The following is a 26,346-nucleotide window of genomic DNA, read 5'->3' on the forward strand; positions in this document are numbered from 1 at the left end:
ATTCCAACCGAGAAGATGGATTCTGGCTTAGTAACCATTGGAAAGATGTTATAAACCATTTCGGTTCTTAATTGATTGTATTTTATGGTGACTTTCAGACCGCAGTCCATTCACTGGCACTGCCTCTTAATACCTTTCACACGACGGTCAATGGTATGGTTTATAGCATGTTATATAATAATAAATAGTATAACATTGTAATGTTTAACATAATTCATAAGGCAATATATAGTATCGTAATTGTATAGTGAATATACAGCAGTGTGGTATACAGTAGGGTTGGTAGAATAATACATAGTGTAATATTACAAGTCTAACATTTTACAGTCTAAAGTATAGGGTAGTGTAAAGTAACGCATTTTATAATTCAAGGGTGGGTTTGTCTATGGTAGTGTATATTATGGTGAATAGTCGTGTAATGTTGGAAAATTTTAGTTGGAGGCATATCAATATACTGCATAATGTTAGAGCTTACATTGGGCTGTGTATACGATATAATACAATGTAGTTTAGATTGGAAGGTATAACATTACAATGTATAGTAGTCTAGTTTATGGCATGGTTGTAACGCAACACAGGACAGAGCAGCGCATCGTGGCTGTTTCTCCCCCCTCCTCCGTTCCGAGCATGGATGGACTCGTCCGTCTGAACGAGGCTCGTCGCTCTCCGTGGTGCTAACGTTGGAAAGAAGGAAAAAACCGCCACCCATTTTTTTCGCCATAGGGCATTGTAATGTATAATGACTTATTGTTAGTAGCTCAGCTGATTGGAGAGTATATGGAGTTTATTGATAACATTGATGTAGTTTATATTTTAGTTTTGTTAATTCGTTTACTATATGGTATTCATTATATAGTGTAGTGTATACCCAGTTACTTTATGTTTATAGCTCAACTTATTGAAGAATATATTGAGTGCATTTATTATATTGATGTAGTTTATACTTAGTTTTTTTTCACATCGGTTTCATTGTATAATAGTTGGGTTGTTGCAGTCCTTTAGCGTCCATATACTAAATGCCTCTGTTGATATGTAAACTTTGACTTTAACATAGCTATTTCCGTGACCAGTCGCATGCTAATCCCTCACATTAACATCATGCTAATCTCCCAGTTACATGCTAATTTCTGACTTTAACATCCTGCTGATCCAACACTTTAACACAGCTATTTCAAAGCTAAATTATCCTGTTTGATATGTAAACTCCTTTGTCAAGGCGCTTTACCTCTCCCACCTAACTTAAAAGACCCTGCGAATTTTAGCAGCAGTTATTGAAGCGCTGTCGTCCCGACAGTTCTGTTCCTTCACCTGAAGAAGGCTACTTGTGTTGTGGCCGAAACGTCGTGAGAATTTTATTTTTTATTATGTTTTATTTTTATTATTTTATTTCCATTCTACGTGACTTTACCGAAAGAACCAAGAAGTTGCATAAAGTTGTTGCATGCTTGGGCTCCAGATGCCGAAATTACCTTTTAAAAAACGGCTACCAGTCTCATCAGATCTCAGAAGCTAAGCTTGCAGCGCCCAGCCCTGATGGTAACCCGGGGATACAAATTAATGTGGAAAAACAAATGTTCGCTTGTGACGACCAAGACTACGCCTGTCCTCCGAAGGACAGGCCTCACTGATTCCGAAGACTTTTATTTTCAGGAAGGTCCTGCCGAGTTTTTTGCAGTAGGCAGGCGATGTTGTGCTGTGCAGTGCCAAAGAGTAAGCTCATGCAGCCGGTCCACCCTGTCCCCTCTCCTCCCTTCGGGACGGGTCGGTAACAATCGCGTTCAGAAACACCCTCCAAGTCATAACACAGTTCAATTTCTCAATCTGGAGGTCAGCTCAAATCTGTACTGTGGGCGTTCCCTTGTACTCTACTGTGTACGTGGGGCTCTGGGTCCAATCCCCTGATCACCATTGCATTCACTTGAATAATAATAAATTCTCCTGGCCACCCATAGAAAATAAGAGTGCACAATTATACGTGTGATTCATCACAGGCGAGCTCACACCGGCTACACTTACAGCTTAGGGCCTCGCATTAAGAGAAGGGGGGGGGGGCTCTAAATACGAAACAAGAAATGGACTCAAGGTTTCGAGTCTTAACATAATTGTTTAAAAAAATTAAGATCGGTGAGAAAAAAAGACTCTCCAAAGCAGTGATTTTCATTCTGCTTACAAAAATATACAGGCATTCATAGAAGGGGCCTCTTAAGCTTGACAATGGCATAGGGCCCCAGCAAGCCATCATCCGGCTCTGCTGCCGAGTGTCATCCCAGTGAAGTAATTTGCAGGTAACTTTAGCATTGGGATGCTTGGCCAATACCCAGTTACATTGTGATAGTGTGTTTTCTAGCTACGTGAGCAAACTGGATAACCCATACAGAACAAAGGGGAGAACGTAGAAAACTCCGCAAAGTGCCAGTCGGATAATTAACCAAGGCCCTTCTTGTTGCGAGGGTCAAAGATCACCGCTGCACCACCCTGCCACCTGAAACGATAATAGTTCGCTTATAATTTTTTAAGTGTGCACAGTTACACCCGATAATCACATATCATCTCAAGCATTTGAAAAGGGCACCCTCAGTGGCAACTGTTCTCTGTGTGACACACGGTTATTCAGCACCTAACCTGCAAGCAGGTCAAGTGCTGTTTGCTGCGAGTAATCCCAATTGAGTGATTCCCATTGAAGTTTTTTTACATGCCAATTTTCGCCTGTGATGCTGACACACGATGGCCATCCTTTATTTTAAATAATGTCTTGGGATCGTTTTTATTTTTTTACATTGAATTTTAGTGAGTAAATCACGAGCCCGTTACAGTGCGCCACGGGACTGCACGTCATTCGAGTGGTGCATTCACAATGCAACCGGACCACTTATTAGTAGGGGCTGACGCGAAGGGGGGAGTGAGGCTCGCGCCACCCCATAAACTGGGGAGGGGGGGGAAAGGGGGGCATTGTGACAGGCGTAGAAGAGTTGTAGTTGTAATCTGCTCCACGTTTGTCTTGATAAAGGAGACCTGTGCAACCTGCTCGGTGTGTGACGTGCGTGCTCCTCGGTGTGACGTGCGTGCCGCTGGATGTGTGATGTGTGTGGGTGTAGGAGAGGCCCATTACCCTGGCGCATGGCAGTCGATGACAAGTACTACCGCTTGATCTGCGATGGCTACTGCATCCAGACACCCCCCTGCTGTCCACCGCAAGTGTAAGCCGCCCCCCCATACCTCCCACGCCAGGTTTTATCCACTGCTGGACTGATGCGTTTTTATTGTCGATGCAGGTGGCTGACGGAGGAGAGTGCGAAGTGTTTGTTCTGGGAGATTCTTTGGTTTTAATTGTAGTGATTAAATTAATTGATTGAACAATTGCTTAAGAGTGAATTATGTGATATGTGTTATTGGCAGTGAGTTGTGCTTGCTGGTTCAGTGTCGTTGACATTGCCATCATGAACCCTCTTAGTCTGGAATGTCCTACTTCCAGCCGTACGTGATGTTGCGACCCACAGACTCCTCACATACAGTGAGGGAAAAAAGTATTTGATCCCCTGCTGATTTTGTACGTTTGCCCACTGACGAAGAAATGATCAGTCTATAATTTGAATAGTAGGTTTATTTGAACAGTGAGAGACAGAATAACAAAAAAATCCAGAAAAACGCATGTTAAAAATGTTATAAATTGAGTTGCATTTTAATCAGGGAAATAAGTATTTGACCCCTCTGCAAAACATGACTTAGTACTTGGTGGCAAAAGCCTTGTTGGCAATCACAGAGGTCAGACGTTTTTTGTAGTTGGACCACCAGGTTTGCACACATCTCAGGAGGGATTTTGTCCCACTCTTCTTTGCAGATCTTCTCCAAGTCATTAAGGTTTCGAGGCTGACGTTTGGCAACTCGAACCTTCAGCTCCCTCCACAGATTTTCTATGGGATTAAGGTCTGGAGACTGGCTAGGCCACTCCAGGACCTTAATGTGCTTCTTCTTGAGCCACTCCCTTGTTGCCTTGGCCGTGTGTTTTGGGTCATTGTCATGCTGGAATAACCATCCACGACCCATTTTCAATGCCCTGGCTGAGGGAAGGAGGTTCTCACCCAAGATTTGATGGTACATGGCCCCGTCCATCGTCCTTTTGATGCGGTGAAGTTGTCCTATCCCCTTGGCAGAAAAACACCCCCAAAGCATAATGTTTCCACCTCCATGTTTGACGGTGGGGATGCTGTTCTTGGGGTCATAGGCAGCATTCCTCCTCCTCCAAACACGGTGAGTTGAGTTGATGTCAAAGAGCTCCATTTTGGTCTCATCTGACCACAACACTTTCACCCAGTTGTCCTCTGAATCATTCAGATGTTCATTGGCAAACTTCAGGCGGGCATGTATATGACCTTTCTTGAGCAGGGGGACCTTGCAGGCGCTGCAGGATTTCAGTCCTTCACGGCGTAGTGTGTTGCCAATTGTTTTCTTGGAGACTATGGTCCTAGCTGCCTTGAGATCATTGACAAGATCCTCCCGTGTAGTTCTGGGCTGATTCCTCACCGTTCGCATGACAATACGAAGCCGTAATTTTCACAGCCCCGATGTGTTATATGTAATTTTTGTTGTGACTGAAATTATGTACATTATATAAGCGATATAGTTTGAAGAGTTGCGATGATTAGAAGGCTCGTGTAGGGGCTAATGTTGACCAAACTGTCGATGATTTCCCTGCACTCAAGTATACAAACGGGAGAATGTGGAGCGCCATCTGCAGTTGGAAATGATGCGTCGATAGCTCAAGGAGCTGGAGAAAGCCACGGCCACGCCTCCAACGCCATCCTGGCAGCCACATGCAGTTCCGCCGCCACCACCAGGGATGCTGTTGGGAGATGCATCGCCACCCCCACCCCGACTGCTTCTGGCATATTATTCACCTCCACCGCCATGGCGCTTGATGTTGGCAGATTCAGCGCTGCCACCCCGGCTGCTGCTGGCATCTCCAACACCGCCACCACCACCCCGGCTGCTGCCGGGAGATCCAACGCTGTCATCCCAACCCAGCTCATGCTGGCAGATGCACCACTGCCTCCCCAGCTTTTGCTGGGAGATCCACCACCACCACCGCCTGTGCCAAAGCCACCAGGTTCGGCAAATTGCGTAAATTTATTCGAGAACTTCACTGGTCGGCTACTGCTGGAAGATCCACCGCCGCTACCCCTACATCTGCAGGCCGATCCACCACCGACACCCCTGCGTCTGCAGGCCGATCTACCGCCGCCACCCCAGCGTCTGCATGCCAATCCACCACCACCCCAACGTCTGCAGGCCAATCCACCACCACCCCAACGTCTGCAAGCCAATCCACCGCTACCACCTGTGGGTCTGCAGGCTGATGCACCTTCACCACTCCTGGGACTTCATATTCAATACCCGTTGAGAAATACAATTGAGATTCTTGCATTATGTGTAGTCATTACACTTTCGGTGTTTTGCTTTCACTGGTGTTTGTCACACCAAAACAAAGGTCACATGTTGCTTTCGGGAAGTTATAGCTGGGAGGGAGAGGACAAGTTTGGCAGAAAAGAACCAGAGCTTTGTATGAAGTGATAGGCCATGTAACTTTCATACGGCGCTAAACAGCTGAAAAAAAGGATATGCCACTGAACTAATTCAGAGTAAGACCTCCGCTCTGAAATCGGAGCTGGTCATAAACAACTGCCCAGATATGGGAATACCTCCACTCTTTCCACAACTACCTATCATGCGGAGTTGAGGGGGTGGAGTCCTTGAAGACATACAAAATATCAAGGCAGGTACTGCTTTGATTTATTTGGTAGGGCAAATGGTAAGGCCCTACCTCTTATTGGCACGATCCAGGTTCACCATCAGACTCTCCCACTCCTCGAAGTGAACAGCCATTACGAGATCATCACCAACATCATCAGCATACAGATCATCCGTTGTTCTCTCCTTCCAGATTAAGAAAAACCGTGGGGCATGTTACACGTTAACATTATTGATACATTACGATTCGTAGATCAAAGTAGATTTTAATACAATCAGTCCTCGCTTAGAATGCCCCCGTAGAACACTGATTCGTTACAGTGATAGGTGTGGGGCCAAATGTTCTGGATTGACTTCTACCACCAAGCCAGCTTCACAACATTTGCGCGTTTCTCCGGTTTCCTCCTACGTGCCGAACCCTGATGCTTGAAATTGTCCAAACATCTCAATGCAGCACGGAGCTAATAATGAGTCTCGAGACTCAATGTGGCTCTCCTGGGTACAGAAAGGATATTTCTAGATTTGATTATATTGATTCATATGATTCAGCGTAGCAGCTGCACTGCGATGTGCCAGCCTTGCCACTGTGTCATGGTGGTAGTGGTGGTAAAACCGATTCGGAATAATATGTTCAGTACGCGTCGTGATTTTTTATTTTAAAAGTGTTAATCAAACGAGTTGCAGTGACGTCATGGCCGAGTAAGCAGCAATGACCGCTCCAACCCCTACATTATTAGAACATTACCTTTTTCGACCCAACATAACCACTCGCTTTCCTGTTTGATAGTTTTCCTATTTTTCTACCTGGACTCAGGCACTTTATAGGGGGCCTTGGAAAGCTGGTTTTCTACTTTGGAGCTTCCTAGGACGATCCACAGCCTCCTTAGGTGTAGGGTCCTCAGTAAGCAACTCGAGCCTGACCTCATGGCTAGGCCAACGGGACCTTCCGCCTGTATCTTTGTGCTCCATGGAAGACAGATCCCCTGGGAAAAAAGCCATAGATTTGTCTCCCCTCCCCCCCCCCCCCGTTCAAGTTGACACCAGAGATCGCGGTGGGAGGAACGAGAGCTCTTACAAGCCCTTTTGTAAAAAACAAAACAAAGAGAATACTGCCCTTCTTCGGGTCCTCAACGAGATGTCGAGTAAGGTTTGCAGGACGGTGAAGATTCAGGAGGCAGCCACATATGACCCTTCAGACTATGCTAGACGAGCAGAGCGGTGCAATGAAGACCTACGAAGCCAGGCTGCTGGAACCTGAGGAGGCCTACATCAGACTGGACTCTAAGGGACGGGAGTGCCAAGTAAACCATACGGCCTCCCGGAGGGGGTCGAGGGCAACGCTCCTCAAGATGCTCTATCCTACATTCGGCTACATCTGCTCCAAGCTCCGGCATTCCTCTCTACAACTGGGCCATCACCACCTACACGAGTCGGCGCTGCGCTGTGATCACGGCGTGCCTCCACGCGTGCCTGTCGACGGTCGTCCTCAAGACTGCCCGCATCAAACGCGAGCTCATCTCATTTGTATGGCAATGCTTGCTTCCCGCAGAGCAGACTCTTGTCCACAAACTCTCTCGCATATATGTAGCGTCATAAATGCACATCCTATACCGTCGGTATACTTACCTGCATTTGCGGGCACAAGCCCATAGGGGGTGCCACCCTGAGCCAGGCCCCAGGTGAGGGGTTGGGGGGTTCTTCCAGAGCCCCCTGGAAGGTTCTAGAGAGGGGGCGGTACCGGGGCGGAGAGCCCCCGAGAGGTGTATTAAAGGGGCACCTCTGGGACAGCTCGGGGCAGTGCTCCGAAGACGAAGAACAAAAGACAAGCCTAGCTAGGACACTGGGACCCGACATCCTTATAAGGGTCGGGGCCGAGCGGGGACCAGTGGTCAGGACCCGCACCTTGGCTGGGTCGGGTCAGAGTAGCCTCCCTAGCTAGGACCCTGGGACCTCGAGTCCGACGTCCTTGTAAGGGCTGGGCCGAGCTCGGACCAGTGGTCAGGACCCGTACCTTGGCTGGGTCGGGTCAGTTAGCCTTCCCTAGGGCACAAATAGCCAGAGGGCTGAGAGCCAGGTTTGATCAGTGCGAGGGCACACTAGCCCGGAGGCTGTACCTCCCTAGATAGTGGGAGTTAAGGGGAGTTCTGTTCAAAGTTACAAATAAACCGTGTTGCCTCTAAAGACGTCTCCAGTGTCCGTGGAACCCACTACATATATATGCATTTTTATATTTTGACCACTGTGTAATAAACACGTTGCCTGCGTGCGGCGACACTGGATGCTTTTCCCTCTTCCTTTTCCTCATCCCTTCACCACAGAATGAACACGGTAACGCGGTCATGCACCTCGGGCGGGGGGGGGGGTTCAGACATTTGTGACGAGGGGGAGGGGGGGGTTTGAGAAATGTGACGTCACATCAAAATGCGCAACTTTAAGTATAGAATTGTTATAACACTAATTGTTATAACACTCCTACAACATCAGTGCAGCGCCACGCACTACAATGACAATAGTTGAAGCATGTTTTATTTTCAAAATGGAAATATGGTTTTGGGGGGGGGGGCAGAGCTTTGTGACGTCATATTTGAGGGGGGGGTCTGACTTTTTGTGACGCCGAGTGACAAGAGGTCAAAAATTGCGTGACGTCATTTATGGACGGCCCATCAAGTGAATGGCAAAATTGGTTTCGATTTACGTTGTTTCACTTACCGTCGTGTTTTTCAATGTACTAAATCGAGAACTTCAGTGCTTGGGGGATTTTGGAGCTGGCTCACCGCCTGGGCTGCTGCTGCCTTCCCACTCGGCTGTGGTTGCTCGAACCTCCGAGTCGTTCATAGCTCGTGGCTTCTAATATCGGAAGGAAGCGGTGATCGTCTTTGTTCGATGGCCAAGAGCTGCTGCTGCGAGGATGACCGGAGTTTGCGTGATGATCGTTCATGCTCCTGGACACGAGATCAGCAAGGTGTGATGTTTCATTTGTGGGCGTTGCACCGCCTGTACGCGATCAACCGTCGACGCGCCCACCCGGGCCCCACGTTTGCCGTGAGGCACCATGAGGGCCTCCCCGACGGCCAGGGCCTGCGCACGGTCGGAGTGGGCAGAGGCCGGCGTTCGACTGGTGGTTTGAAAAGAACACGGACAAACATTCGAGCTCACGCTTTTGCTTTGGCAACAATTTTCGTTAATTGGGCTCCGAGCGGCTCAACAAGCCTGGAAGCCGGCGCATTTAATCACCTCCGAGATCGAAATGTGGCAAATCGCATGCTAATCAGGAGCAAGTTGGCCCAGGGATTGAGAATCAAATTTGCATGTGAAACGGCGGTGCAGGACTCGATTCGAAGGCGAGTGAATACTGCGCGGTGGTGCATTGCAAGTGGACATTATTATCATCCAACAGTGACCAGCATGGTGAAGTATGGTCAAACTAAACCTGACATCCAACATCACGTGGCGAGATGTTCATCCAGCAGTGGAAAACGTAACTTAAAGTAACCAAAATAACAGAAGATGCATGGAAAAGAAATCGGTTTAATTTTGTATATAAACGCGTATAACTCATGTGTACATGCTTGTGAATATACGATTCAGCTAAAAAATGTAAAACACATTTACACAAAGTCGCAAAGACATCAACTCCCTTAAATCTTTACCACTACTCCAGGAGCTCAGAATTATTGCCCAAGTACTGTATATACGTGAGCAAAGTTATAACCATTTACGAAACAATTTGAAAACGTGTCAATATTTTGTCAGAAATTATCTTTGCACGTCTAAAGGACAAGAGAAGCTGTAACGAAATGCGCATTTGTAAACGATTAAACCTTAAAATTTTCTGACACCGACATTTTTTCCAAAAACATTCCTTGTGTGATTGCACAGAGTCCGATGAGGGGTGGGGTAGCTGTGTAAAAAAGACCTGAGGTGAAATTCTTCATTAAACCGACGATTTAAACAGCAACAGCTCGGGGAATTTTATACTCTGTTCTATGCAGCTGACCGCTGCCCCTTCATACAGTAAATGGCATCCTCACAAGAATAAGTAACCTAACATCCCTTGCAGGGAATCCTCCCGCGATAAAAAAACATCTTCCATTTGCCATCCATCACGAGACCCCTGCGGGTGTCACCGTGCACAATCATACTTCGAAGCTCTTGCTCGGATTCCCCAGAGCTTTGCACTCTGAGTGGCCACCCTAATGGCCCACTCCGACAGGCCAAACCTGGCACAATTGTAGGTTTTCAACTATAATACGCGTTTTATGGGTTAGATCGTTTAAATATATAAATGTGTTGTTAAACCCACCACCACCCGACATCCAATTAGTAAGGTTTGTCACGTAAACAGAACATGTCAATTCGTTACTAGTACAGTCCACCAGTGTGTTGGAGAGCAAAGCCACACCATTTACAATCTAAGTACAACATTTCGCCAGCACTAACTAGCTTCATCAGGCGACAGCCATCACTTGTGAGCACTTCTTTCGCGAATTGGGAGGGGAATCAATGAATGCATATGACTACGGGTATCCATTGCCGATTGGGTTATTTATATGTTAATCAACACACATTATGCATGCGCATTAAGGAACGAGGATTCGCCACGAATCTGGCTGTCGCCTGATGAAGCTGGTTGTAATTACTGGTGAAACATTGTACTCAGATTGTAAATGTTGGGGCTTTGCTCTCCAAGACACCGGTGTGATGTTACTAGTAACGAATTGGCACGTTCTGTTAATGTGACAAACCTTTCGAATTGGCTGTGTCGGGTGGTGGCAGGTTTACCGACACATTTAAATATTTATTACGCGATCTAACCCAAAAAACCTGTGTTATGGATATTGGTCGTGAAAGCCTACGTGTTAAACTGGTTTTCAACTGTTAGATCAGTGGTAGCCGATGTGTTAATCGCGATCCATGGGTGGATGATCGCAAAAGATTTGATTGTGGATCTCTGGACAAATAGGAATTAACACCTCTAATATAAAGCAATTCTTGTTATAGCAGATGGCAAAACAAAATCCCCGACTAAGAATTAATGGATTAATAATATATATCTTAAACCAATAGATCGCACTAGCACTTGGCATGTCTACAGTGTTCTATTAGTCGGTTAAATCCATCCGGGTAACTGTTGGTCATATATTGCTGGTAGATCACGGAACATGTTGAGATATACCAGAATGGATCACAGTGCTTTGTGGGTTGGACACTGCAGCGTTAGTCAATAAACACCACCGATTCAGTAACCAATATTTTTGTGAAATCACCTTCATCACAAGGGGGTCAGTGTCTTGGCTGGCAAAGAAGTGGGGCATAAGATATCCTAAACCTTTCATACATCTTGACGCGTATACACCTTCATTGGCTGATTGTACTACCATTTGAACCGCTGCGACAGGAGAACGAAGAACCGGTGACCTCTGGATTGCAAGTTCAGAGTGCAAACCGTCTGTTACTTCAGGGTAACATTTCTCATAACCGCCACTGCTTTTTTTTCAATTGTTCACCTCTGCTTGCGAGCACAATGTACACTTAATTAACTCTGCAGATGTAAAACCCAGAGTGTGTGCCCACTCATGCACCTCCTCCGACATCTTGTTGACACCGCATCCACGATACACTAGTGCTGTCTGGGTTTCTTAGGCCGGGGAGAAGGCGAGCCCCATGGGGTGGACTCCGCAGGGTTGTAGCCTGGAATCTGTGACAGCGGACACACAAATGGCACAAACGTACAACGAAGATAGTCACCCAAATAAGCCTTTAACAGACTGTGCTGCTGTTAGGCGGCATGGCCCACGAGGGGGTAAGTGGCCAACACCTCTCCCCAGTGCTGATGTTTACACACTGCACCAGGTACTCATTTAAGAAAGAGTTGACCTTGGGTAGGCAAAACAGCAGTTCAGATAATCCTCACTGGTGTTGGCGGTGAGTGGGAATTGGGTTGCCGGGTTCATAGCGCAGCGTGCTAACCACTACACCAATGCTCTCACACACACACATGCGAGTATTTCCAACACAAGTGATACGTTATTTTTACACTTATTAACACTGAAAAACTTCGCCAAGTCTGAAGACTTTTGAGGAACAGGGGGAGAGAAGATGACAACTCCACACAGTAACACTCTAGTTGGGAATCAAACCCAGTTTTCTTGCTGCAAGACGCAAGGGTTTACCAATGTGCCACCCTGCCGCCCATGGCGATATGTAAACTACCTTAATACCAGTTTCAACGCATGATTCTTTTTAGATATGGGAGGAAACCAGAGAACCCGGAGGAAACCCATGCAGAACAGACTCATGGAGTTTTGTTAAGACATCTGATATCTACCAAGGCTCCCACACCCTGACTTAGCTTGGTATTTTGAGAACTCGCATTCATCAACAACAGCCCCAAACGATCATTTAAATAGGTCACGTTTCAGATAATGGCCCTTCTTGTGCAATGAACTAGGGCCATAATAAAAATCTAATTTATACAGCACCTTGGATATCGAAATATCTCAAAAAAGCACTGGACATTAAAAAACTACTCAAGTATAGATACAAGCCAATAGAAATAAAGTAAAAGCCGATAATAACAATAATGACAGTGATACTGACACTTTACACAGCATGCAAAATGTAATAAAAGCTAATCATAATGATTCCGCTCACAGTAATAACCAATCAGAATCCAGGAAAAGCCAATTAATAACGACGTTTTCAAGCTGGATTTAAACACACGGACAGTCACAACTGATATAGGTAGGGATAGTATCCCATAGGCTTTGGATATACAGTCTGTTCTATAATACGGTAGTTGCGTACCTCAAGAACACCGCGTTTTGGAAAAATCGTGTTATAATAAATAATATATATTATATGGGGTAAAGCGCATTCCGCAATAACGCGTGAGATGCGTAACACAGGCTGAACAAAGACTAAGGAACGTGGGTAGCATTTAGAAGCATCCAGCAGCATCCCGCCTTGTGTGATGCTACGCCGAGGCAGCCGTTACACAACCGCTTATTCCTAATCGCGCGACGTAGTTCCATTCATTCAACCGAGTTAAATCCAGTTCAGATCCGCGTTATACAAAAAAATGCGTTCCCTCATACATTCATCATCGCGTTATATCCAATTTGCCAGTTACAGGAGGTATAGGACAACAGACTGCAGCTCAAAATGCTAGCTATACATATATTTTTTCCATCCAAGACCGGAGTTTATATTTTATTCCTGTGTTATAAGGGTATTAAGTTCAGGGGCTAAATGCCAATGGATGGGTCTGATAGCCACGGGAGAGCCTCAGGAGAGAGTTTGTGTCATCTTGCCACCCCCTCCATTGAAGGAGCGCAGACTACAGTGGTGTAAAATGCGGTCCATAGTTTGGGTTGCATGGCCACAATCGTACAGGAGCTTGTTTTTAATGCACTGCTATGTATCTGTATGAGTCTCTATGAATCTCTAGGAATCATAATGGGTCTCTCTGTATCTCCTATGTATCTCTGTGTCTCTATGGGTTTACTATACGGTCCCACAGTTTGGGTTGCATGGCAACAAGCGCTATGCTGTGGCTTGTGTCATTAATTTTCGGCCCGCTGACGTTCCGATGCGGCGAGCGTTTGTTTTTTGTGCACTACTGCTGGCGCAGCAAGCAGCAACAGCAGCATGGTCACAATACAAATCGGTGGTATTCCGAGGTTGCGCGTCGCGCCGCACGGTGAGTACCTCCGGGCGGACGAGGTGCATGCGGATCCGCTGGTGCTGCAGGTTGGACGAATCCAGCGACACGCGCACGCGCACGCACACGCGGTCGAACATGTTCAGCGCGATGCCCTCCACGCACAGCGTGGGGCCCTACACAAAACACAAAGACATATCTCCAATGTAGCCTTAACAGACTGTTGGGGCAAGTGCTGTTCGCGAGGAGCACAGATGAAGGCCGGCACGGCACACAAAGGGGTGGGTTGCCAGCGCCATGCCCGGCCGCCTTTGTCTCCCCAGTGGCGATGTTTACACACCGCAGCAGGCATTCAATTGAGTTCCGAGTCAACCTAGGCGAGGCCCAGGACCGGTTCAGATAATCATCACTGGTGTTGACCGTGCGAAGGAATCGAACCCAAGTCGCCGGGATCGTAGCGCAGAGCGCTAACCGCTACACTACCGCTGACTGCTCTCTGCCAAGTGCCCTGCACACAAGCACGGATTGACGTAAACCCAACGTTATTATTCATACTATTACATGGGTCACTCAGAAAAGCCTCACTGATTCTCAAAACGTTTGCATTCAAGGTCACTGCTACGTCTTTGTAAAAGGAGGCGAACGATTGATATGTGCTCCCCAAATAAGTAATTTGCATGTAATTTGCCAACCTTGGACCATGATGCTGGCACACGAATAACGTTACAGGATCTTTTAACGTCCACTGTTAAAGCGGATAGCCTGTAAATATTTTACGCTTAATACACACCACAGTTTCGATTTAAAGATTTCGTGACTGCAAGGATTCATCTTCTTTGGTTCTTTCGGTAAAGTCACGTAGAATGAGAATAAAATAATAAATTGATAAAATAAAATAACACAATAATATTCTCACGACGTTTCGGCCACAACACAGTCTCGTCCATTCACCTGATGAAGGCCGCTTGTGTTGTGGCCGAAACGTCGTGAGAATATTATTGTGCTATTTTATTTTATCAATTTATTATTTTATTCTCATTCTACGTGACTTTACCGAAAGAACCAAAGAAGACACACCACAGTATTAACCGGAGTGGCCACCGAGTTTGAAACACAAATCTCCACAACACACAGCGAATGCAATACCGCTTGGGCCACCTCACCGCGAGCTGAAAATCAGGCATGAGAAGCCGATGGCTGCAATGACCAAACCAACCGAGGGATCGTGATGTGCGGGCCAGCCAAGGAATTTTAAAGCCTTATTTGGCCATCATTAAGGAGTAGATGCAACCCCCCTTAAGAACATACCTAAAATATGGCTGCAAATGTTGACCCTTTTGAGCTTCTGGTCCAAATTAGGCTGTGTGCATTATCCACGCAGAGTGACAATGCAATGCGGCATACAAGGCATGCTGGAAAGGACCGGATCCACTGATCACAAATGTGCTTTTTGCCATCTAGAGATCACTTTTTGCATCAACTACTATTTCCCTCATTTGTTTTTATTCTACAAGTACTTTTCTGCCCTTCGAGTTTCTCATTGTTTACAGAAAGCATTAGATTTTCTCTATAATTCTTCCGGATCTGAGGGATTTTACTGTATTTTAATGTGATGTCCTCTCCGTGACAATACGGGCTCCGTCATGGCAGTTATTTCCAAAGCAAATTTAATTGTGACCGTTTTATATTTGAAACGCATTTACATCATTTAATTCAGTTTCAGTTTATTTTGGTATAGCCCTGTGAGCCATCCGGCTCTAATGTATCCACCGGTGTAACTTCCTCTGTAATAGTCCACACTGCCAAATGGCAAAAAAACGGAGCTTCGTATCTCACTGCGTTCTTCCACCTTAAACCAAGTGTCTGTGTGTCTGATAGAAACCTAATCGTAGAGAGATGGTCAGGGGGCTTGGGTCCCAGTGCATTAAGCCAGTCCTGGGTTTAAATGCAGAATTCAGCCGTTCGGGAAATGCCAATGCCTCCCGGTTAAGTGAACACATGCCCTACCTCCTCGTCGAAGGTAACGTTGAGCTTGAGATCTTTGGAGTCAAAGAAAACCGTCCCCTCCAAGCCGTACTTGGGAATGAGCACCACCACGGCGTTCTTGCGCACAAACAGCACGAAGCCCTCTTCGCTCACCACTCCCTTGCTCTTGAAGAACAACTGAGACCACAACAACAACAGCCGTTAATCACCGCTACGTGGCCAAGAGCAGACACACGCGCATCACTTACCAAGCCCATAATTACTTAACAAAATTTAAGGTAATTTTCCGCATCCCCCCGCTAATTTATTCCAGTTGTGCTATTGGCATCATGTCATGGGGATTATTTTGAGTTCAATTGTGAAGGTACAATGTCAATTGTATTGACTATAATCCTCGATCACCTGACAGAGCCAATCAAATAAAGTTGTCACATCATGGGCAAATGTGCCAAGTGACGAGGTTTTTCAGCAAACACAGAAGAATGCTGAAAAGCAATGTCAAGTGTAGCCAACCAGTACAGCCACGGCACCACCACACGTAAGCGTGTGAATAGAAAACAATTGATTCTTACTACACGCACAATACGATGCCTGCTTTCGTGACCTTAAAAATGGTTTTCAAGAGACGAATGGACTCATTATCAGGTGCCTAAGCACACGCCGTGCAAGCTCCACGTGGCCCACACTTCCGCCTCCCACCTGCGTGTGGAAAGCTACAGACGAGCGTTGGGCGTACTGCGCCATCTTGTGGCGGTAGTTGAGGTTGTTGCAGAGCTGCTGCTTCTGCTTGTCGGTGAGCGCCGGGTACGTGGGGTCGGCGCCCAGGCACACGGCCAGCAGCCGGTGCACAATCACATCCGAGTATCTGTAACGGTACAGGGAGACAACAACAACAACAATATTCACATTTGTTGTAGCCTCTATTTAATATGAAGATTAAATTTACAGTAGATACAGGCTGCGGTATGGCCACGAGATGCCAACGGAGCAGCGGTATTAATCCACCAAGCACCGCGATTCATTCTGTTGGATCTCAGCGGGTTTCACGATCCACCAGAAAGCTACGCAAACAATGACTCAGATGGATTTAACCCTGATAGAATACTGTACTCTGGCCATACCACGTTCTAGCACCATCTGCTGGTGGAAATTATCTTTGTTAATGTATGAATTTAATTCTTTGTTGAGGACTTTTTATTTGTCATCAGATGTAACGCAAATTGCTGCCTGCTCATATCTGTGTTCTTATTTAAGATCCACAACAAAATCGTTAGCGATCCATGGCAGAATTGCAATTCACTTTTGGCCGCCGCTGCAACACGGCAATGGATTCTTGATTCTGCACGTGGAACACTGTCACCCTCCTTGTAGGCGTCGGTGTTCTCCGAATCCTCTAGTTTTTCTCCAACACAAGCCAAACAACCATTTAAGGAATTGGCCAAACTTCCCGTTTAAAGGACCTTTTAGAAAAATAAGTCAAAATCTGAATCTTTATCCTGGAGAAATCCGATTCGTGATAAAAGCTCTTTTTGACAGATGTCCAGTAGGTAGATGATAGGAGTGCTAAGAATAGGAAAGGTAAACAAATCACTAAAAGTAAATAATAGAAAAAAGATATACAAGTACGTAGCCAATCGTGCTAATCGGAGGTGTGCCATAATGACAAATTAACATTGCATAAGTACATCAATTAATTAATAAATTCCTAAACTTGGGAAAGGCAACACAGTCCCAGACCACACCAAGACAACAACATAGTCCCCTCAATAATCGCGAAGGTCGATTTCACGCGTGTGCCTGACGCCAGAGCACGTCACCGTCGAATGGGCGACGTGAAGTGGGTGTAGATGGCGGTGGCGAGCCCGTAGTGGTGGGTGTCGGGCTCCATGCCGGAGCAGAAGTAGATGGCCTGCATCATGCAGCACGTGGCCAGGATGCGCAGCAGAGTGTTGAGGTATGGTGGCGCTCCCGGCACCGCCGCCCGGTCCAGGGACTCGGCCAATGCCTTAGCCGAGTCCACCTGGATCTCGATGTTCTGCGCAAAAAAATCGGGCACACCGGCGTTTGTGAGGTGACTATCCCGCACGTGGCTTGTAGTTCAGTGCTGGGGAAGCAGCAAGGGTTGTGGTGTATTGGAAAGAAAACGTTATTCAGCGCACTTCCTGTGGGTATTCAGGTTTCCATAACCTGGCTTGCCAGGAGAAGGCAGTACAGCAAGTGGATTAATCTACATCTGGCACAGTGCCTGGCTGCCTTCCAGCGTTGTCTGTGGTTCGTCACACCTTTTGAGTTGTTCTGCCTCTAAGGGCGAGTGGAACCTATACGGCTACATCTCAAGATAAAGGTAAAAGGTGCAGCCCTGCAATTGCTCGCTCAGGCCAATACTGACATCGTTTCAAGGCACCTCTGCTTCACAGTAGGGGGTAGCACATTCCCACCCATTTTGAGCACAATGTTCATCACAATAAGTCGACCTGATATTTCAACATTTCAGTGCTGGAATTTATCTAAAATTAAATACAGTACTACATTTATCGTGATTGTTTTTTGTTGCTTATTTCTGTGGAGTAGCTGGGAAACGAGCCGAGTCCTTCAACTCCCTACACTTGATAACACAGTGTGTTCAATGCGGCTGCTAGATTTTGAAGCCAGGGTCCCAGCTGTAATCTCTGGGTCATAGGGTGACCCAGGTGACCCTTGCAAATGAGACTATTATGGTCTCTTGAGTTCTCACCCGGTTAAACCAAAAGACCTCAAACAAAAATTTGAGCCACCCGGCGACCTCTGAATTCCTTGCGAGGAGGATGATATTGAAGGAAGGTTAACAGCAATCTAGAGACGATAGAACCCCTCTTAAAGACGGTAATTGGTTCCATGAACACGAGCATCGAAAGTTTCCCTTGTTCACCCAAAACACGTACTTTATAATATTTAAACAATGGATATGAATACATAAAGATACTAACATTATAAACACATCATATTAAAATAAACACTGTTAATAAATGCATGAATTCATTTTGATTTAAAGCTTTCGTGACTGCAGGAATTCATATTCTTGGTTCTTTCAGTAAATTCACGTAGAAGAGAAACAATAAAATAATAAAAATATAAAACAATAAAATTCTCACGACGTTTCGACTGCAACACAAGCAATCATCATCACGTGTGAAAACCACAACAAGAAAATTTGAAAAAAGTGGCGGTTATTTTAACGTTAGCACCACGGAGAGAGATTTGATAAACCATTTCGGGTCTTAATTGATTGATCACGCTCAAGGTGGCTTTCAGACCGCATCCATTATTTTTCGTCTCCCCCCTCCTCTTTTCCGAACATAGATGGACTCGTCCATCTGAACAAACTGTCAAATCTCTCTCCGTGGTGCTAACATTAAAAATAACTGCCACTTTTTTCAAATTTTCTTGTTGTGGTTTTCACACCTGATGATGATTGCTTGTGTTGCAGTCGAAACGTCGTGAGAATTTAATTTTTTATATTCTTATTATTTTATTGTTTCCCTTCTACGTGGCATTAATTCATATTTACTGTACCTACAACAGCCCGTCGTTAACAGGGAAATGGTCGGTTAAGCCTACACATTGAGCTCTATGGAGGTCCATTGTTAAGCGATTAGTTAACAAGGGTGGTCGTTAAAAGGGGTTCTAACTCTACCTTTGATTTCGCCGCCTTCACCAAGATGTCGTAGTTGGAAGGCGGAGGCGCCGGGTGGCGTCGAAGCAGCGCACACTCGGGGAATTCGTCTACGATGCGCTCCGCCACGGAGATGTTGGCGAGCAACATGAACTCCTCCACCATCGAGTTGGTCTCCCTGTGTACACGCACCAGTTTCCGCCACCACAACACATCAATCACAAGGGTCAAGAATCTTTATCTTAGATTATTTTGCTGATAATAAATTTCCCACGTGATAAGCCACTTTGTTCAGCTATCATTTGTGGTCAGGTAAGATTTTTTAAAAAGATAAAAATAAATTTTGATTTAAAGCTTTCGTGACTGCAGTAATTCATATTCTTAGTTTTTTCGGTAAAGTCACGTTGAAGAGAAACAACAAAATAACAAAATATATATAAAACAATAAAAAATTCTCACGACGTTTCGACCATAACTCAAACGGTCATCATCACGTGATCATCATCACGTGATCATCACCTGATGATGACCGTTTGAGTTATGGTCGAAACGTCGTGAGAATTTTTTATTGTTTTATATATATTTTGTTATTTTGTTGTTTCTCTTCAACGTGACTTTACCGAAAAAACTAAGAATAAGATAAAAATAGTTTAGTTGTATTTGTATATTTGTTTAAGTTATTTGTTTACCTTTCCAATACTTTGCAATCCTAACGTGTGCTTATATTGTTTGTTGTTGTAACGTTGTGACCTGCCCCAACTGGACATCTGTGAAAAAAGAGCTTTATAGCTCATCGGATTCTTCCAGTAGAAATATATATTTTGATTCTGATAGAGAGGTCTGCACAACAGTCGGATTGCAGTCATGGGAGGTGTCTTCTTGACGAGACTCACTTGAGTTCCTTGGTCTGCAGGTCGATCGGGTCATGGGTTTCGCTGTCCATGTGGAATCGGACCTCAGGGGATGCCAGAGTCAATGCCCTACGGGTGGAGAAGGGACATGAGCGATTATCATGTCCAGCCAAAACAACACAGAATCTTAATATAAGACACTTCACAAACTCAGATATTTGAGTTGAACATGCACAGCTCGTTAAGTCAATCCACTGCTGGATGAGGGCCACCCCCATGTCATGCGAGTCGTGGGGTGGTTTTACCGTACTAAACCGTGGTGGTCAGTACGCGCTGGCAAAGGTGGGGGAGCACAGACATGGGAGCATTAAGTAGAGAAAAACAATTTATGTCACTGCATTGTCCTCTATTGCCCACAATGTAGCCCCGCAGCAGCCTGTAACACTCCAATCTAGAAGGATGTTATTAACCAGGTAAAACCTTAACTTCTTTATTGTTGCCTTCATTTCCGCATCTCCAGCTTCTTCAGCCTCCCACTCCCAGCCCCGCTCACTTCCCCCCCCCCCCCCCCGGCATTTTGCCGTGCTCGCCCCTTTAATCCCTCTAGCAGCACCCCACTTCCCCTATCCCACACCCCCCTCTCTATCTCTCCCCCCTTGCTCCCCCCCACTCTCTTACCTATATAGCCTGTTACAACAGCCCTTTTTTGCCCACTTCAGCAATTGTTTCTGGCTGTGGTTGTCCCACCTGAAGAAGGACGCTTGTGTTGCGCCCGAAATGTCGTGATTTAATTTAGTTGTTATTTTATTTTATAGTTTTACCTACGTGACTTTACTGAAAAAAAAACAAAGAGTATGAATCCTGTAACACTTGTTTGTGCATGGTATTCACCCAAGCCTCATGCATCATGGGGTCAAAAAAACCTACAGGTGCAGCTTTGCAATTGCTTGCTCAAGCCACTGCTGGAAGGGGGCTCCCATAAGAGGGGGCCCCTCTAGAGATACACCCTTTTACAGTCCCTCTCAATGTATTTTAGCCTACTCTTCCACGCTGGCCAGATGTCTTAGAAGACACGGGAGTAACCACACTTTACCGCGCCACAGGCGACCTGCCGATCGACTAAATGTGGTGCACCCATTAATACTGCTCAGCGCTCCAGAGGCGGTGGAGGGGATGAGGATCTTGACAATGAGTTACCCGTTTTGAATGCGCCTCTGCTTGAGGATCTTGGCCAGGGAGTTGAGGCCACGCAAGCTGCTGGTGACCGGGTCCTTCCGCCCGGCGTCGTCCATCATTAGCTGAGCCTCTGTGTACGTCAGAGACGCCTGCGGGGATACGATGAACACACCACGGGTGAACCATGGGGTCCTCGCAATTACACAATGCCCACGCCTGATCCAAGCCCAAGCCAGAACTCAACAGATGTCTACGTGGCGCCCGATGACCACTGAGGGTTACGCTCACCCAAAGACAGTAAAATTTATATTTTTTGAATTCTCAAAGCTGGAATTTAACCAAATTTAGTGCAATGTAATTTGGTGGTCTTTTGTGCAGTGAGTTTAACACGTAGGCTTTCGTGACCAATATCATCCATAATACAGGTTTTTTGGGTTAGATTGTGTAAATACATAAATGTGTCGTTAAACCCGCCACCACCCGACACAGCCGACTAGTAAGGGTTGTCACATAAACAGAACGTGGCCAATTCGTCACTGGTACAACACACCGGTGTGCTGTACTCGTGACGAATTGGCATGTTCTATGTTTTGTGCAGTGATTGTTGACTGGACAGAGACCATCAACTCACTACTTTCATGTCCTACCTCGCACCTCCGATTAGCACAGTTGGCTACGTACGGTGCAAAAGAAGTTCAACATACATACTACCACTTGTGAACCCGGTTCATCTCGCTCCACTTGTGAACCCAGAGGTGCAAGCTCAACGCTCTGACCTCTCAGCCATCCGGAAACCTCAACTGCACTAACATAGCAAGGCACTGATACAATAAACATGAAAGCAAACGAGAGTTTTACAAAAACTGAACGTCTGTGGGGGGGGGGGAGGGAATCACCTTGGAATTGATGATGCTCTTGGTAAAACGTGTGCTCACGATCTCAGCCTTTGGAGTCATCTACCATATGCACGAGAACGCCAGCCTGCACGCGCACAGCACATGCACCGTCGCCATTCACCGTCGAGTGGCGGAGTCGTCGACATTGGAGTGGTGCAGGGTGTTCACTCAGGAAAGCCTCGCAAAGTCTCGAGACTCTTTTTCAGGAGGGTCTTGCCAAGTTTTTGGTAGTCGAGTCATTCTTTCAGCAGCGGGATGTTTGGCCAAATACCGGTTTGGGTTGTTACAAATTACTCAACTGGAATATATACGTAGCAACCATTGTTCGACTGCAAAAGCTTTGCAGTACCACGCATCATGGGATTACATGTGCACCTGGCAACAACGCACGTTAGCTGCTGAGTATGGGTTGCAATGTGCGCACTCGCGAGTTCACAGTTGTTGGTGCATCTCACCGGTCGACGTTGGATCTCAAGGAACACAGGTTTGAGCTCAATAACTCTGGCACCATATCAATCCTCTGCAGGTGCACAAACACATAAACGCAACCACTTCTCTATCAATAAACACAATCTGGCAAATACATATGCACCAACTCAACGAGTGTTTTGCAAGCAAACCCACACATGATTAAATCACCTGCATGTAACTGCTCAGCAAGGGGATGTTTTCGCGAATGCCAGTTAAGATTGTATGGGTTTTTTTTAGAGGAAATCTGATTAATCCAGAGGAAACCCATTCACTAACAGGGGGGAGAACAAACAAAACAGCAAGCAAAAAGGCACAAGAGTTGAGTAATCAAACCCAGCGTCTCCTTGCTGCAAGGCACGAGTGTTACACTGCGCCGATAGCCTGTCGCTCATGATGTGACGGTACATCATATGATAAGAAATCCACAAAAATCACCTCGTTTAAAACATCATGAGAGATATTTAGCATTGTTGTTATTCATACGGGAAGTACTGAAAAGCACACAAAAAAATGTGGTGAAAATGTCAACTACAATTACAGTTGTGGGGAAACTGGTACCGCGATGATCATTACATCATAATATTTTACATCATGTCGTAAAGTTAAGAATGAAAGGATGAAATCGGCGGGTTGTAAAACACTTGATATTGTGGCAAGAAGAAATCCACATCTCACCTTCTCACACAGGTAAACTGTGGTACCACGCAGAGATGCCTCCTCATCCAAGGCATTCCCCGGCCGGATAAAGTAGCTCACATCGGCGATGTGTACCCCAACCTAGAACACACATTAATACACCGTCACCACCCTCACATGCATGGATGTGTAATGACAGGGTGATACCTGCCGGCCTGTAAGGGTAATTAAGGTTATAGCTGCATTACATAATGCCTTATTATGAAGGGGCGTATCTGGGGTAAAGGTCAACGGCGGAGTCAGTCGAGAAGCTCCGGGAACCATCCCGAAGGGCCTAGAAGATTCTAGAATGGGGGCGTGGCCAGAGGTGGAGCTTGGCCACTCCAGGCAGATATAAAGAGCACCGAATCAGAACTTCGGGGCTGTTAGCGTGGGGTCTGGGTCCTGGTTGCGTCGCTACCGTCGTCATCTCTTCGTCTTCGACCACGTGGCTGGTTCTTCTGCAAGAGCAGCTCTGTCTCCGCCGCTACGCTCGTCAACCAACCAGCGTAGCTACGCAGGACGGAGATGGGCTGCGTGTTTGTACAGCCTAGGTGTAGCCGCGTTACGAAGTGTATCGCCCTGTGTGCTTTTAATAAATAAGACGCCTTCTACTAGACGTCTGTCGGAAGTTGCTCACTACACATGCATGCATAACCTCCACCATAGCCACTCCAACCAAAGCACAATAATGTGAAATGAAATGCACACCCATTACCACCTGGTGCATTCATTGTGAACCAGGCATTCGGCCAGTGACGTGGACACTTAGGCCAGTGGGGTCTTAGCCATGGCTTGGCTCAGGCTTGGCTCTCGCGCAACATGCATTGAGATTATTTCTATTATTTTGGCTGCTATAAATGTCCAAATGATGGGCCACTTTGTTCAGCTATTCATTTGTGGCCAGGTCACTAATCAAAAATAAATCAATACCTCAGTGGGCTTTGCCTGGTAGGATGGGGATGGTTTCGTTGTATTTGTTTGTGTTTGGGTTATTTGTTTGTCTTTCTTGTACTTTGCACTACTATTATGTTTTTGTACTGTTTGTTGTTGTAACGTTCTTACCCGCCTCTACTGGACATGTGAAAAATAGCTTTATAGCTCATCGGATTCCTCCAGTATAAATATTCTGATTCTAATTCTCAATAAGCCACATCAAAGCAATGCTTAAAACCCGAGCTGCCTCTAAGCATGGTTCCAGCCCTGAGCCTCTGTGTCCCTTATGCCTCCTCGTATATCCCTGCATGCTCCCAGCCACGCTCAGAATTTCTGTGAGCTGAGCGTGAGCCAAGGCACAGCTGAGCCACTCATGCTTCTTTGGAGGCAACGGAGCAGATCAAGCCAGAACCGAGCCATGTTGAAGTCAGTCCTGAGCCGAGCAGAGACCAAGAATACGGGCACTAAGGCAACAATGTTTGGAAACTTAAAAACAGGAATATTGTCCACCCCTTTGTCAATCCACTGCAGGATGAGGGCTTCTCCATGCCGTAATGGGTCGCGATTGTCATTTGACCTTGCTTTGTTACGATGGTCAATGCAGGTGGTGAAGGGGAGAACTTGGGCAGTTATTTTAGATATCACTCTGTACCGGTGTTAGCCATGACTGGAACTAAACCAGCTTGACAGGATGAATGTGCAGTGCACTTATCATTGTGTCATTAAACTCCCCTTGTCACCTCCGCTAGCATTGACAAAACCATGAAAGGAATAGGCACGAATTACCCCGACCGTGACCACGATTACCACCACCAAATGAATACCTCGGCGTTCCCATTGTCGAGCGGTTTGCAGTGTTGGGCATCGTCGATGTCTGTGCAGCCTGGAGGATCCACACTGCAGATGGACAACACACGGAGGTCCTCCCTGCCAGCCTGGTCCTTGTACGGGACACACACAGCACCAGGTTCAACAAAACGCTGCCTTACAACAAACAAAACACAGGGTGAGCCATACATGGGTAAACCAACTTCATTCTAATGGCGTTCTAGCTTCTCAATAGGCGACTGAATATTTTGAAAATACAGTCCATTCTCCTATAACTCTGCGTGTTTTCATATCGTGAATTAGATATAATGCGATGAATGCATTAGGGAACACATTTTTTTCATAACATGGATGCGAATTGGATAAAAGGCGATCGAGTGAACAGAACTGCGTTGTGCGAGGCAGAATAAGCGGTTGTACGGTTGCCTCGGTGTAGCATCACACAAGGTGGGATGCTTCTGGATGCTTCTAGATGCTACTCACGTACCCGAAGTCTTTGTTAAGCCTGCGTACGCATCTCACGTGTTATCGCGGACTGTGCTTTACCCTATCTTATTTATTATGCGATTTTTCCACAATTCGGTGTTCTTCAGGAACGCAAGTACAGCGTTATAGGAAAAAAGTCTGTAGTCCCCTTGCTCCATTCATTTCTGTACTGGACCATCTCCACGGCTACTGCAGAGTCCTCCACATCCTGGCTCACCACTTTGATCCACATCTCTCGAGGCCTGCCTCTCGGGTCTCCGCCCTGGTGCTTCCATAAGTCCGTCGCCTTCCTTCCTCCGATGTGAATTTCCTCTCTTCTTACGATGATGTGTCCGAGCCATCGACTTTCTTTCAGGTCGACGGCTTTTCTATATACGGTCTGCGGTAAAGGTGTAGAGCCCCGTGGCTTCTCGTTCATGCCAGTGCAGCGGAAGGACCTCGACTGGAGGGAGAGCTCCAGAGAGGTCCTCTAGAAGGTATTCTACGCAGGCCAAACATCTTGAAACTATTGAGGTTTGACAGCACGATGATGATGATGGGGGCTGTTTTCGCATTTGTCTATTGTCGGGGGCCTATACGTCGGGGGCCACACGTCATGGGCCACACCAAAGGCCACCCAGGGGCCACCAGTGGCCCGTGGGCCTTGTAATAAAGAACATTGAAGTAAAGGATTCTCACATGCACGACCAAGCACACCAACACACCGCAGGCGTAAGAATTGAACTCAATCGATGAATTGACATATCGTCACACGTCTCATGCGTACCTCTGCTGTGATGCTGAACGTGGGAGGGGGCAGGCATGCAAGTACGGCCTGGCTGAAGGGCTGGTGTGGCACGTCGTGCTCCAGCAGCAGCACCTCTGTCTCCGTCTCCTTATCCCCACATTCGCCCAGAGAGCGCACAAAATGGCCCTGCACAAGCACACCGACAATTAGCACGGTTGTCTACGTATGGTACGGAAGAAGTTCAACATGCATAT

General features: G+C 46.4%; 1 pseudogene; it reads right to left on the bottom strand.

Moving 5' to 3' along the window:
• Nucleotides 1-9,837: 9,837 nt before the first annotated feature.
• Nucleotides 9,838-26,346, bottom strand: part of LOC142923938 (exosome complex exonuclease RRP44-like) — a 32,023-nt pseudogene continuing 15,514 nt past the window's right edge.

The sequence above is a fragment of the Petromyzon marinus genome, unplaced genomic scaffold (assembly GCF_048934315.1).
Source record: "Petromyzon marinus isolate PM22_M1 ecotype Great Lakes invasive population unplaced genomic scaffold, UKy_Petmar_22M1.pri1.0 PM_Scaffold_90, whole genome shotgun sequence".
NCBI lineage: Eukaryota > Metazoa > Chordata > Hyperoartia > Petromyzontiformes > Petromyzontidae > Petromyzon > Petromyzon marinus.